The following is a 15,237-nucleotide window of genomic DNA, read 5'->3' as shown; positions in this document are numbered from 1 at the left end:
ATATTCCCGATACATTACTATTGGCGTTGGTCATCATCGATTTCCATCTTGGCTAGGCTGCTGGTTCGATTATCCATCAAATAACCGACGACCGACCGACCGACCGACCGACGACGACGACGACTGATGACCGGTCTGGCCGAGTGGGTAGTGACCCTGCCTATGAAGCCGATGGTCCCGAGTTCGAATCCCGATAAGGGCATTTATTTGTATGATGATACAGATATTTATTCCTGAGTCATGGTTGTTTTCTATGTATTTAAGTATTTATATATTATATATATCGTTGTCTGAGTACCCACAACACAAGCTTTCTTGAGCTTACCGTGGGGCTCAGTCAATTTGTGTAAAAATGTCCTGTAATATTTATTTATTTATTTTATTTAATAAACGTGAGAAAGTTCAAAAAAGTTGACCTCTGGGTAATAAACCTCAAAACCTTCTTATACAGTAGTAACTTCTATGTCAAGACAATGTGACAATCACATAATTGCTGTCGCAATCAAACAGTTTGATAATTATTTTGACAGGTGGCGAATTGATTTAATGCCGAATAAAGACGCAACCGTTGCATGTCATAACAGATGTCAACTTAATGTTTTGGTGTTTATTGGGGACGTAATTGATTTGCTAAATTATATTAATTACTAGCAACCCACACCGGCTTCGCATGGGTTAACAAATTATACACCTAAACCTACCTCAAGAATCACTCTATGGATAGGTGAAAACCCCATGAAAATCTGTTCAGTACTTTTTGAGTTTATTGCGAACAAACATACAAACACACAAACAGACAGACGCGGCAGGGGACTTTGTTTTATAAGGTGTAGTGATAGTTATAAATCGGGGGAATATTTTCTCTATTGTAGTTAAATAAAATAGGATGTTTCCAGACATAAACGTCCTTATTTGCAGTAAAAGATTCCAAAAAATGTAAGAAGGCTCAGTAAAATCAAAGATAATTAAGAAAACCCCCTGAAATGACTTTAGATGTTGGAAGAGACTACTCTTCCAACATCTAAAGTCATATTGCAAGGAAAAATCTGTCTATTCCTTTAATACGTATGAGAAATACATACCAAATTTCATCCAAATCAGTTCAGCGGTTTAAGCTTGAAGTAGTAGGAATTTGAGAAAAAAAAATGTATGATTACTAATAACATGACAAATATGCACTATTGAGGCCAAACACTCTGGTTTATAAGAGCGTAAAAAACTTTACGATGAGCAAAGTCAACGACTTTCCAATCAACCGATCTTCTTTTGTCTCTCGATTAGAAATAGGTAATACATTTTAACTCTATTATGTTTTTGCACAAAATTATAATTACATAGTTCCGATTATCGCTATCGATTAAAGTTGTCATAAGCTAACGAGGTTCCGCTTATCTGACGTTTGAATGAACTTAGTGAACTATTGTCGAGTGTTAGATTGTTTCCGTGTAAAAAAAATATTGATTAGATATTATATTTATTTAAGCTGAAAAGGATAGTTTAAAGGTAATGTTTGAATATTCTATTGATTCATTGACTGATTGAGGGTGATTTCGATTTTTATCTCATTTGTGCTGCAAGAGTGGCGCTTCCAGTGGCGGATTTTAGGGGCGACAAATTGTGACAAAAAAATTCACTGATGAAAACAAGAAATAACCCAAAATGTAGTCAATATGATGGGTCTTGAGAAAGGGGCGGCTACATGGCCTGGGGCTTATAGTTCGTTTTTTTTAGCATTAGAAATAAGGTAGACAATCTTGATGTGTCTTTTAATTGAAAAACACATTTTAAAAATAAGTTACGGCAAATATGTAACAATTATAAATCTAATACGGTCATTTATATTCTTTTGCTTTCATAAGTAATAGATAATGATTTTTAAAAAGAGTTTTTCAATTAAAAGACATGTCAAGATCGCTTACCTTCTTGCAAGTTCTTTCTAATGCTAAAAAAACGAACTATAGGGCGGTAAAAACTGCACCGCCATCCGCCACTGGTCGCTTCTATTAACTTTAGCTCCAAAATACCCGTAATAAAATGCTTCCAAATAGCAGTTTTTGTAAGACTGAGGTAAATATGACACTATACTAGGTATACGTAATGTCAAAAAAGCAATCCTAGTAACTTTTTATTTATTTATTTGTTTATTTTTTATTTAAGTTAGGAGCACCAGAATAATGTTTTTTTTTTCTATTTAAACGGAAAAATGCAAAAAATTATCGCGTTGCGCAAGACTAAAAATTGCGAACTATTGAGATACTTACTGAGCTACTTATATAAACTTACCTGAAGCATGCGAATCTTTCCATTTCTTCATTTATATTTACACGCATAGACACCGTACCTTATTTTTTTGACCTTTAGCATAATTTCTTACCCATAATTTCATCACAAACATGAATAATTGTGACGTCCCACGGGTAAAGGTACCTTATGGTGGTTGGCGCTTACGCTATTATTAACGCAGCTCCAATAATATTGCGGCGCTATGTGACGTAAACGCCAACCGCCATAAGGTACCTTTTCCGTGGAACGTCACAATTAGAGATTATAAAAAATTAAAAAAATATCATACGATTATTTATTTCGGAACAACTTTTACACGGATTTAACATTTCCGGATTCAAATCAAGCGCGGTACACACCTCTAGCCAAAAACGATCAGTTAAAAATCATAACTAGATAAAACTGTAAAAAAACGCGGAACAATGAACTATCACATTTTTAAAAAGCACATTGCTATACAAAATGCATGGTAGTTACGACATTTTCTATAGTTATAACTATATGTACGCGTTCTTTCACGATATCTGACAACGTATCTGATAGACAAAGTTCAAGGTGCACGAAATAAGTTCTCTGTCACTAATTACTATGTGTTATAATTAATCAATTGTTATGAATTATCTGACTTGGTTATATATTATCTTTTTTGTACCTACTGCATCTATCTATCATAATATATCTATCTAAGTACTGTCATATTTTAATAGTTAGGTATTGTTGTGCGGTCAAAATTAATTTGAGATAGTTTGTTATTGATTGCTACATTAACTTTTAAGTGTTTATAGTAAGTAATTTTATAAATAGGTACCTACACTTACCAATGTATATTGTTTGCCTAATCAATCGCAAATGCATACATTTAACGAAAATTAAGTGAAAATCCACGAGATTTCATCGCTTTTATCATTTTAAAAACATATTTAAATGACAAACGAGTAGGTACAAACAAAAAATGTTAGGTTTTACTTTTAGGTACCAACTCAAAACTTTTAAACAATATTCACTTTTCGCATAGAATTTACTTGAAAGTTTAAGTACAAGCTTGCTACATAAATAGGTATGTGTTAAGTTTTTTATTTTTTTCTAGTATATTTACATAAAAACCATATGAAACAAGTTGTAACGAACTTATTTTAAAAAGTTGGACTATTTAAAACAACTATATTTACTTAGAAACTTATTTATTTTGATCTGGCCTTAAAATATTAAACACACTTAAAAATTTGAAACTGAGTTTCCCCATAAAATGGTCAATCACTGTCAACTGTGACAAATATATAGGAAGTGAACAAAAGTGTCCGAAACATAAAATCATACAAGGCCGCGCGAGTTGATGTTAAATGTTAAATGTTTTGAATTCTCTCACTCCACATTTCCGCTTTCAATTTAGTTCCTGACTGTACCACCTAGTAAACCCGAAAAATCAAAAGTACCTAATGAAAATAGGCCCATTTTGTGGAAATTCCTACACAAATTGACCCTTAGAACCTATGATTAAAAACCGGCCAAGTGCGAGTCGCACGAAAAAACTGCATAAAAAATCACGTTTCTTGTATCACTTGTATGGCAATTGGCAGCCCTACTTACTTAAATATTTATTTTCCTGTTTTTAATATTTGTTCTTATAGCGGCAACAGAAATACATCATCTCTGAAAATTTTAACTGCCTAGCTATCACGGTTTATAAGATACACGGCGCGATTCGAAAAGTGAATTAGAGATTAACTAGATACGATATAGTAAAGATATGTGACGTCCCACAGATAAAGATACCTTATGGCGGTTGGCGCTTAAGATTATTAACGTCACTTCAATATTATCGCGGCGCTATGCGACGTTAGCGCCAGCCGCCATAAGGTACCTCTTATCGTCGAACGTCACATAACTTTACTATTTCATATCTAGTGAATCTCTAATTAATTTCCCGAATCGCGACGCCAGTCGCCATAAGGTACCTGTTGCCGTGGAACGTTACATATCTTTACTATTTCATATCTAGTGCATCTCTTATTCATTTCCCGAATCGAGCCGACAGCCTGGCGACAGATAGACAGACGGACAGACAGCCAGACAGACGGACAGCGGAGTCTTAGTAATAAGGTCCCGTTTTTACCCTTTTTACGGAACCCTAAAAACTGCCTGTTTAAATAAATACTTTTTTACTTGAAGTTTTTCTTGCGTCATTAAAGTTAGGTATATATACCTACACTAGGTGCCTACTTATATATACCATTTGTATCACATTTCTAGCACCCATTACTAAGCTTAAAAAGGTCACTTCTTTGTCCTTTCTCGTGATTGGAATGTGGTGACGTGTAGGAACGAATATCACGATTCCGACAGACGTCCTTGTCAAGGCAGCTTAATATAAAATACTCATAACCGTAACGAAAATAGTCACCGTCGCGGTTATATAAATACGAGTATTACGAGCTTTGAAAAATAAACATTACGTTAAATCCGATGGTTAAAAACAGTAAGGTTTTTTTGAAAGTATTTTTATATGAAAAATAGGCTTCAATCAAAATGCGATTGGTAGGTATTATTTGAGGGAGGAAGCTACCTAAGTATATTTACCTATACTGTGTAAAGCGAACTTTAAATTAAAAATACATTTTTAAAATTAAAGAAGTTAAATAATTTACAAACTTTTTGTCAACCAAAGCCACCTAACTTAAAAAAAGAATTACTTAGTTTAAAAAAAACGTGCAATCAATTTGATGAATGCCTGTGAGATAATCATGCTAATTTTATCGAAATCGGACCGTCCTTACATGTTCCTTGACATAAAAAAACTAGTTCTACCAAACTTGTTTAAAACACGAGTATCATATTTTACTCTACCGATAAATGACAAGTCACATCAACGCCATCCAGCGGTAACTGTGCGAACTATAAAGTAACGTATCAGACATGTGCGATGCCTTGTAAATAGAAAGTCGTACAATGAGTACGGTTATATTGTGACTACGTGTTTTCGACTGCCGCCGCTCAGTGGCGGTGGCGCTAGTGCATAGCAAAGGAAACAAAATTATTACGTTGCAGCAGTGGGGAGACACTCCTGACTTCGGTCGAACTCGGCTCCGTTCGGCTCAGCATTGTTCCGAGCAATTATTAGGGTTGGCACCACTTGACTTCCTTTTGCGTGCACGACCACAGATAAGATAATCACTTGAATTTTGACAACCCTAAATAGCCGAAAGGGATAGTGCCAAATATTAGAAAGGGATAGCACGATTCGACCCTGAACCGCTGTCAAACTTCGGGTTTGAGTGTGCTTTGGTAGGTAAGTGTCCTTTCTGTACAGTCAGCAGCAGAAGTTGCTAAGCGGGCGAGGTGTTCAAAATTACCTTGACACACTCTTATTCTCTTAACAAGATAATTTTGAACACCTGGCCCGCTTAGCCACTTCTGCTGCTGACTGTACGGTCGTACTATTTATTTCTTATGTGGCTGCAGGTTGGCTATTTTGTTCAAAATGCGTGGTGAGGGAACTAAAACTAGGTTCCAAGGGCCTATATTATCAAATGTTCAAATAAGATACGTATAAGATACGGATAAGGTCCGTAGACGAACTAAAGTCACCGACATAGCTCACCGGATTAGCAAGCTGAAGTGGCAATGGGCAGGCCACATTGCGCGCAGAGAAGATGGCCGATGGGGTCGAAAAGTGCTCGAGTGGAGACCACGGACTAGCAAACGCAGCGTAGGACGTCCACCCACAAGATGGACGGACGACCTTGTTAAAGCCGCCGGAAGACGCTGGATGCGGGTGGCTTCCAACCGGTACGAATGGAGGTCCAAGGGGGAGGCCTATGTTCAGCAGTGGACGTCTTATGGCTGAGATGATGATGATGATGAAATAAGATACTAGGCATCTGTTCACTGTCAAATACCTAATAAATGAATCTAATAACCGACAATGAAGTTTAGTAATTGCATGTATGCATTATATCAAACTTCTTTTAGTTTTTAGAATAGAATAGAATAGAATAGAATAGAATAGAAAATATTTATTTGGCGTAAAATAACATACATTTGGTAGGTACAATATAAAGATTTAATGAACACTAAGAGATTCTAAGAGCCTGTGTAAATGAATAAGTATGTAAAACAGTGGAGAACCCTTCTGAGGGATAACAGGATACCATCATCATCATCATGTAGGTACTTAAAACCTAAAAGTTTCTGAATTTGTGGCTCATGCTCACTTAACTAACCCACTCTGTATAGAAAATAGAGAAAAAGCTATTATGTTAGATATTTACAAACCTAAAGCACTGAACTTAGTCTGACTGAAGTAAAGTATGTACAATAACAATTAGTTATTACTAAATGCAGCCGAGAGAAAACTGGAAACCAGTCCTACATACAGAATCTAATAAGCCAGCTGTTCCCAATAACCTAGAATATATTAGAAAGGTAATAAGTTAGGCCTAAAATATGCCCTTACTTGTGCAAGTCTGAGTCACAGTTCCTACTTAAACCTTAACATTGTCTTAAACGACACTCATTCCTTTATTACATGCGACCTTTTGTAAATAAGGCAGTTTTCCAGTTAAAATTGTCAAATTAGAAAACCTAAAATACTCTTGTTACAATGTGAAGCTTAAGGTATATATAATAAAGTCGATATTTAAACGAAACTTATCTCCATCTCAACCAAAAACACAGCGAAGATAAAATGACGGAATTTCTAAGAAAACTAATGGCGTATACGACGTTTTTAAAATAAAAGTGTAATGTTAGGAAACACAGGCTAGACGAAGTTGGGCTAAGCTAGACCCTAAGAAGGCAATGTCCACTTATCTGGTCTAGGTATTATAGGTAATTGTAGGTTATTTATAGTGTCAGCTAACCGGGTAATGCCTATCGAACAGTGCGTAACCGCACCCTTTTTGAAGCAAGCCCCAATTCTGGTAGTGTAGAGCCCAAAAATACTGCCTGCCATATTCGAACTTCAAGATATTCACAAGAGACGAACACGTACTAGATCCATTCTAGATACGTTATAGTTTAGATATCAACTAGTTCTCTTTTGCAGCGCAATTCGGGCAACCAATGTCACTTTTACGTTAGATAGAGTAAGATATCTAGTTATTAGATGTGAATTAGATCTCTAAGTCATATCCTGTGGAAATCGTTGAAGAGTATCTCCAGAATCGCGAAATGTAAATATATCGTTATCGTATCTTGGTGATGTCTAAAAGATATCTAATAGATGTCTATATCAAAATCCGAATCGGGACCTGTGACAATTTTTTAGGAACTATTTTCTTACTTACTTACATACACAATTACGCATGTACAGTCACCACACGGGATTGTTATGCCATTTAGGGTTCTTGCTAAATTGGAAACTCTATAGCGTAATTTAGCTGGAACCCTAAATGGCGCAACAACCGCGGAGCGTGATGGTACATTGTAAATATGTATTTTATAAATGTAATCATAACTAGAAACGACTAATCATTTAACTAAAAAAACGTACTTACTTATTATCTTTCAAAATATTTACCTTTGGCTTTGATACATAAACGCAGAGCTTTATAATTACCTACTTATCTTGTAGCACTTTTCAGATACATATTATTTAATTTTGCACTCTGCATAATATTTCAATCTTCTAATATAAATATTTTTAAATATTATAATAACCACACCCAATACTTACATTAGGTTTGTTTCAAACATCACAAGTCCATAAGTCATACATATGTAAACAAACATAAATACATATCTACATATAGACACATCATTGTCACAATTCGGCACACCTCATTGGTGTCAAGGGCACACAGTGTAAATCTTAAATAATTGCAAGCAAGTGTAAGCATTCGTAGTTTAACTTTTTATTTCACTAGGCATGTAATTTTTGTGATAAATATGTGTCTGATTATTTACTGTAGTTGTATGTGAAATGGGTTCCTTAATCGTTTTTGAAACAGCTACTTATTTTTATATAAAAATATCTTTGATTCTACCACCTAAGGTTGTCAGTAATAGTTCGCTCTTTAGCGACAAGACGGCATGTTGTCAACAATTAATTTCAATCAATTTTTCTTTTTATAACTTTAAGTGTAGGTACATCAAAGGTATTACTAATAATGTAAAAGCGAAAGTAACTGTATATCTATTACATCTCGCATCTTCACGCTTAAATCGCTGAACCGATTTAGGTAGATGAAATTTGGTACTTATTGAGATAGTTTGAGATCCAAGGAAGCACATATAAGATTTCTTTTAACAAGAATCATCATTATCATCCCACGCAGACGGAATCGTGGGCAGAAGCCAGTTCTGAATATCTATCTATTTGTTAGCCAGCGTAGAAAAGTAAATCCATTTTTTTTACGATAAGAATCTTTCAAACCTTAAAAGTAGTAGAAATTAACTATTTCTTTAACTTTTTTAACATATCTAATATTGCGGTACAATATGTAAACAACACTAGTTCAGTACATAATTCACCATATTTAATTTTGGAGGGAAAAAATATACTACTACTATATTTAAAAAAATCCGCATATGGTGGTCACTGAGTGATTAAAAACTGATTTTATCTTCACCTCTTGACCGTGACTGTAACCAGATTCTGCGCTAATTTCTAATGAATTTAGTTAATCTAATGAGATGTAAGTATGTGAACGAAACTGGTCGGCTTACTTCGATAAATTTAGGCGTTTCTGCTGCAGCTTTACTTTTTCTTTATTTTCATAAACAAATATTTATTTAACGTCTTGTTTGTGTGTGATACGGACCGAAGTTTTTGCCATTTTTTTGTTTTTTTCTGCTTTATACAGCACGAACGAGTTACGAAAACGTATGCGTTTTTCGTAATTGAACGGAAGATTACATACAGTTTTTTGTCACAAAGTTGGTTTCGTATTAATTTCTTCCATAATTAGAAGTTCTTAAGAAGTAAGCAGTCCCTGGCGTCCGTTGGCTCGTTGGGTGGACGACATCCGGAAAATTGCGGGTCACTTCTGTATGAGATTAGCTCAGGACCGGAACAAGTGGCGTACTAGAAGAGAGGCGTATGCTCAGGAGTGGCCGATAAAGGGCTCATATGATGATGAAGCATTCCCTTACCAAACTTGACTTATTTATTTACATTTTATTGCACAAACAACGAAAAATGGACGACTGAATGTGAAAAAACAAAAAAAAGAATATTAAAATCTGACGAAAACATACAACAAAGAAATCGGCCTATTTACAAAGAAAGTCTTAATTTCTTAAGAGGAAAGCTCACCTTCTTTCTCGCCTTTTCCTCTTAGTGGTGCTCGTCCCCTTGATGGTTCTGTACAGCGTCATCATCTTGCTGAGACTCATTCACTTTCACTTACGAACAGCGGGTAACAATAATTAAATTTCTCTTTCACTTACGAACAGCGACTGAACTATTATTCTCTTTCACTTACGAACAGCGAATGAACTATTATTCACTTTCACTTACGAACAACAGGTAACAATAACTAATTAACTATTATTTACACTATATGCATTTGTAACACTGCACTTGACACTGACTGGGATTGACCTGAAAAAGAAAAATAAACTTAATTAAATAAGTAAATATTATGTTTCAATCATACACAACTCCAGATAATTCCGCAGTGCATAAGGCCTGTGTTGTGGATCCGAAAGGCTAAAGCACACCGGCTTTGTGTGCGTAAACGTGCACGTGCGCTATAACTTTGAAGCCGTGCACGCACACATCACGCGAGCGGTGTGACGTCTCTCATCAGAATCTGCATACAGATGTAGTGCATATTTTCACGGAAACTTACGAACATGTCTATTTCAGTCAGTCTCGGTACAAAAAGTAGGTGACATTGACTGAACTTACATACATACATACGCACGCCTATTTCCCGGAGGGGTAGGCAGAGACCACGGATTTCCACTTGCTACGATCCTGACATACCTCTTTCGCTTCCTTCCTTCCATTGACTGAACTTGCACGACAAATTCGAACGTTTCCGAGAAAATACGATGGAAAACAATTATGCACCACATCTATGTTATAAAAACGGTTTGCACGTCTATGTTATAGGTTATACGCATAAATAACGAGCACAAAAATCCCGGACGGACGGGACGGTGTGAAGTGCGCTGACAATGATATGATTTTTTTATAAAATATTCTAGGTATTGTGGCTCCACCTATTTAAGGTTTTTGACGGATAATTTTTGATACATGGAGATTGTTTTCCTTACCTACCCTCCGTAATACAATAGTTGTCAATGTCAAGTAATTGAACTCTCTCATACTTTAGTGTGTTCGTTAATTCGGTGTTAAATTATTCATCAATTATCTTCAATCTAAAGAATATTCAAGGTCTACAAGGTCAAGGTACGTGTTTTTAAACCATTAATCAGAAAACTTTCATATTACTACAAACTTTCGTTCTCTATAACTCGGTCATTCTAAGTATGCCATAGTTTATCACTTTTATCATTAGGGTTAAGTGTGTAGTAATCTAATATCTCCTAAACCAGAAATACTTAATATTTAAACAACACTATTGCGACGCTTATCATGCCATCCTGCTTACTGTTGCTACAATATATGTATCAAATGTAGCTTCTTGTATTAAAGTTTAGCAATTTTCAAAATTGTTGCCTATGCAACTTACGTAGATTGGTTCTCTATTTCTTTTTCCTCATTCATTTAACTCAGGCTACGAGCTGTCTTCTCATGGTCACGCTGGATGTTAATACTGTTTGTCACTTCACTATTTTAATGGACTTTTGTTTGCAGGATTGTTTGCAGAGCCTTGAACTGGTAGGGGACAGCAAGGAGCGCCTTGTTTATTGGTGGGAAGTGTAAGTCCAGTTTATGTATTGATTGATGATGCACCGGATATCCGGTTACTATCCGGCCGGATACCAGATAGTAACATTGCTTGATTTCGGAGTAAACAAATTGGATTTAAGAATCAGACACGGTCATAATCGTATTTATTTATTATTTTAAAACAATTTTATCATTTCACTGACTTGAACGCGCACTCATTTCGAACCTAGAAATGAGTCCGCGCGAACGTTTACCAGGAAACAGGTCAAACCATCAGGATGCGCACCTGAAAATCCGAAATGTTCTCCGCTGGCCGCATATTCGGCGGCCGGATACCGAATATCCGGCCGATGGTCAACCCGAATATCCGGTATCCGGTATCCGGCCAAACAACTAGCCGTTGCATCTCTTGTTTTGATTGAAGATGACAGACCCGCCAAAACTCACGGTCTCTTTAACAGGTCATTTGACCTACTGACCAGAGTGACGCATATTTAAAGAATGATTATGAATATAATTATAGTGGTATAAGAAAGCGGTAAGAGCGTGCGACTTTCAATCCGGAGGTTGCGGGTTCAAATCCCGGCTTGTACCAATAAGTACCTAACTAAGTTTAGGGAATCATTTGATATTTACCAGTCGCTTTTTGATGAAGGAAAATATTGTGAGGAAATCAGTTTATTCTTAAAAAAAGGCTAGTCTTTCTCTGGGTTGAAAGGTAAATTTGCTTTGGTAAAAACTAGTGCCCAAGCCAATTCTTGGGAATACCTAGTTGTCAAGCAGACAATAGCAAAAATCCGTGAAAACAGGAGTAAGATGGCATTATTAATATATCATATATCATATGAATATGAATTTTGGCACTTGATCACCCAGCAGTATTGTAGTATATACAGGGTGATTCACGAGACGTGAGCACGCCTAATCCTGCACACTCGGTAACTGATAATTGATCGATCACCGTCATATTTAGGTGAAACAACCACACTTTTTCCTATTTTTTAACTTTTTGGCGAGGGCAAATTTAATTCTCTACAATCATGGTCACCCTACAAGACCTAATTAATAAACATAAAACCTCTTTAACCGTAATGACAGCATTATGATTACGAAGAAAATAAACTGTAAAAACTTGAGTGAGATGCGAGTTTTCAAAAGTAACCAGACCGTTATGACATTCAATTTGACACAGAATATCGGTAGTTTATTCTAATTGTAGGTTGACCACGCATGTCGCAAATAAATTAATAACTTTTTTTTTTTCAACACGACTAGAAAATTAACGTTAACCTCACTAATTAATACTGATACGAAACACTTGCTTATAATTTACGAAATGCGCAGTGTTAGTCCTGCTCACGTCTCCTGAATCACCCTGTATAAAGATATAGTTTACAAGTTTTATTTTAATAGAAATTTTTACATGAAATTAAGTGAAGGTTATGTGTAGAAATAATGCTTATTTGTTAGGACTTGCCTAAGCTAAAGGGAAGCGTCTCAACACCATTAGTTCCACAAAATAAACTGCAGTCATTTCAAAACAGCTCTATTTACATTCATTATATAAATTATTAAATACACCTCTTTTGCATTATAGTCTCGTTATGGTGTAATCTACTTTTACGAGCACTCTCGGGGCCCGGGCAACGCAAAAGTGACATTGGTTGCCCGAATTTCACTGCAAAAGAGAACTAGTTGATATCTAAATTATAACGTATCTAGAATAGATCTAGTACGTGTCGTCTCTTATGAATATCTTGAAGTTCGAATACGGCAGTCGGACTCTCGGAATGCACAGCAGCTCTAACAAACATCTGAAGAAGATGTAAAGGCCAATGATGATGATGACTTTACGAGCGAAAGCGAAGGTCTCCGTTTCGGCAAAAATACTTTCATAATATATCTATCCAGTAGAACTAGCACAGGGGCGCTACAGTATCTCACCCACGACATTGACCCTCTTTTTCTAACTGTATTAATTAGAAAGGGACGGGTAGTCTATCTAGCGGGCGAGAAACTGTCGCGCCGCTCCTGTGCTAGCCCTACAGATGTTCCACTATCCGTCTATTCTATACAGATCACATGTCTTTAATGATTCTCGATATGGAGTCTATGCGCCCCATACATTCCACGACTCTTATCTTTCCGAACAAACTCTACTAGTACCTACAGTCAACGGTAAAAATATGGGTGTAGACAACTTACTCAAAAATATGTCCCATAGTTCTTAATTCACTGACATAAGAGTTATGGGACATATTTGTGAAATTATTTGTACACCCATATTTTTACCGTTGACTGTACCTATATTAAATGGTACTGTAGTTAAAAATAACACAAGCATCGCCACTACTTATGCAAATCCGTCGCCGGCGCATAATCGGCTGATGAATATTGTATGAGGGAAAAGCTAGCAACTACTTCCGATCCTCTAAACTATAGGCTAAACTGATGTTACGTTACTGGGATCAAAGTTTGGGAGATGTCAAAAGTTATTAGGTGCCTATCATAATCAAATTACATCATCATTATCGAGATTAGAAAAATAATTTGTATTCGATTCCTATTTTATATGTATATTTAATTATTAATTTATTACAATTTAAACAGGCTTTAGTTAGCCTAAAGACAGCCTCTAATAGAGGCCATCTATTAACTGTCAAAGATACGTAGTTATAATAACTTTATTCCTAGTGTAAATTTCATTCATAGCGTAACGTACGCATTTGCGTTGTCATTTTATATGGGATTTTGAGTTTCCAAAACGTCCCGCTTGGCGCGCTGTTCACAATCCCATACAAAAATAGACATACCTAACGCTAAGACGCGAACGCACGTCACGCTATCCAATGAAATTTACACTAAGGGTTCTAACAATCAGCCCAAATACTTTAAGCAATTATTTGGCTTCCTATACTGTACTTCACACTTGTAGCTACTAGATATACTACCTATACGACATTATACATAGCTATGTATAAGGCTTGCTAGCCTTGTATATGAGTATATATGTAGCTACATATACTAGACCATTTGGTATTTTAGAGATCATATAAACAAACAATTTCAAAGCATTTACTACATACTATAATTACCAGCGATAAACTAACTTTTTATAGATATTACCCAGTTTATCGATAGTAACCAACTAACCACAAATTTCGACACTTAACTATTCATTGCTTGCGAGAGGTGGGTCAAGGAAGCAAAAATGTCAGTTTTGTGAAGGTCCATACAAAATGTATGTGAGAATACGTCACAAAACTGACATATTTCAGGGACACTTTTTTTCTTTTTTAAATCGATTTTTGTCCTCATGATTCTAAGTAGAAATAACCCAAAGGTTGATGGTTTTTCGAAAAAAGGAAATGGTGCTAGTGAAAATATCCATAGTAAATGTCCATACACGAATTATTTTCCCCTATTTTTCCTTCGTTTGGTGGCCTATAGGCCCTTTTTCCACGCATATGCACACGCATGTTAGATTGCAACGTCGCCTTGAACGGTTTTTGTTCCAAACGTTTATTTACACATGTTAGAATTGATTGAGGTATTAGCGATTGGCAAAAACATGTCATCAACATGTTCCTCGTAAATATATTTTAGATAGAAATTAATATAGCTACTAAGTACATGTAGGTATAGGAATCAGCTCTAACCACTGAGTTTTTCTTTCGTAAGTAACTTAAGTACGAAATAGCAATTTATATTTTTCAATTGCTTTTGGCAAAGGAAAACACCGTGAGGAAATCTGCGTATAAGCGAAGAAACTTAAAGGATCAAACATTATATTGATATCAAATTGAAACTTCGAATGCTGCATCAGGCCAATTCGAAGTATTCGAACGTATATGTTCAGCTGCAGTTATCTTTTAGACATCACCAAGATACGATAACGATATGTTTAAGATCTAACCTGTCAAATTTGACATTTGCGCGATTCTGGAGATACTCTTGAACGATTTCCTCAGGATATGACTTAGAGATCCAATTCACATCTAATAAATATCTTACTCTATCTAACGTAAAAGTGGCATTCGTTGCCCGAATTGCGCTGCAAAAGAGAACTAGTTGATATCTAAACTATAATGGATCTAGTACGTGTCGTCTCTTGTGAATATCTTGAAGTTCGAATACGGCAGTTTGTAGGG

The 15,237-nt window shown here is 35.8% G+C and overlaps 1 protein-coding gene across 1 annotated transcript in view; it reads right to left on the bottom strand.

Moving 5' to 3' along the window:
- LOC134680402 (uncharacterized) overlaps positions 1 to 9,557 on the bottom strand; it is a 227,523-nt gene extending 217,966 nt beyond the window's left edge. Inside the window, exon 1 of the mRNA XM_063539531.1 lies at positions 9,539 to 9,557. The gene's annotated coding sequence lies outside the window, so the exon portion shown is untranslated. The remainder of the gene's footprint in view (positions 1 to 9,538) is intronic.
- Positions 9,558 to 15,237: the final 5,680 nt, after the last annotated feature.

This window comes from Cydia fagiglandana, chromosome 3 (assembly GCF_963556715.1).
Source record: "Cydia fagiglandana chromosome 3, ilCydFagi1.1, whole genome shotgun sequence".
Taxonomy (NCBI): Eukaryota; Metazoa; Arthropoda; class Insecta; order Lepidoptera; family Tortricidae; genus Cydia; species Cydia fagiglandana.
The sequence above is the reverse complement of the archived record's forward strand: the minus strand, read 5'-3'. Positions and strand labels throughout refer to the sequence as shown.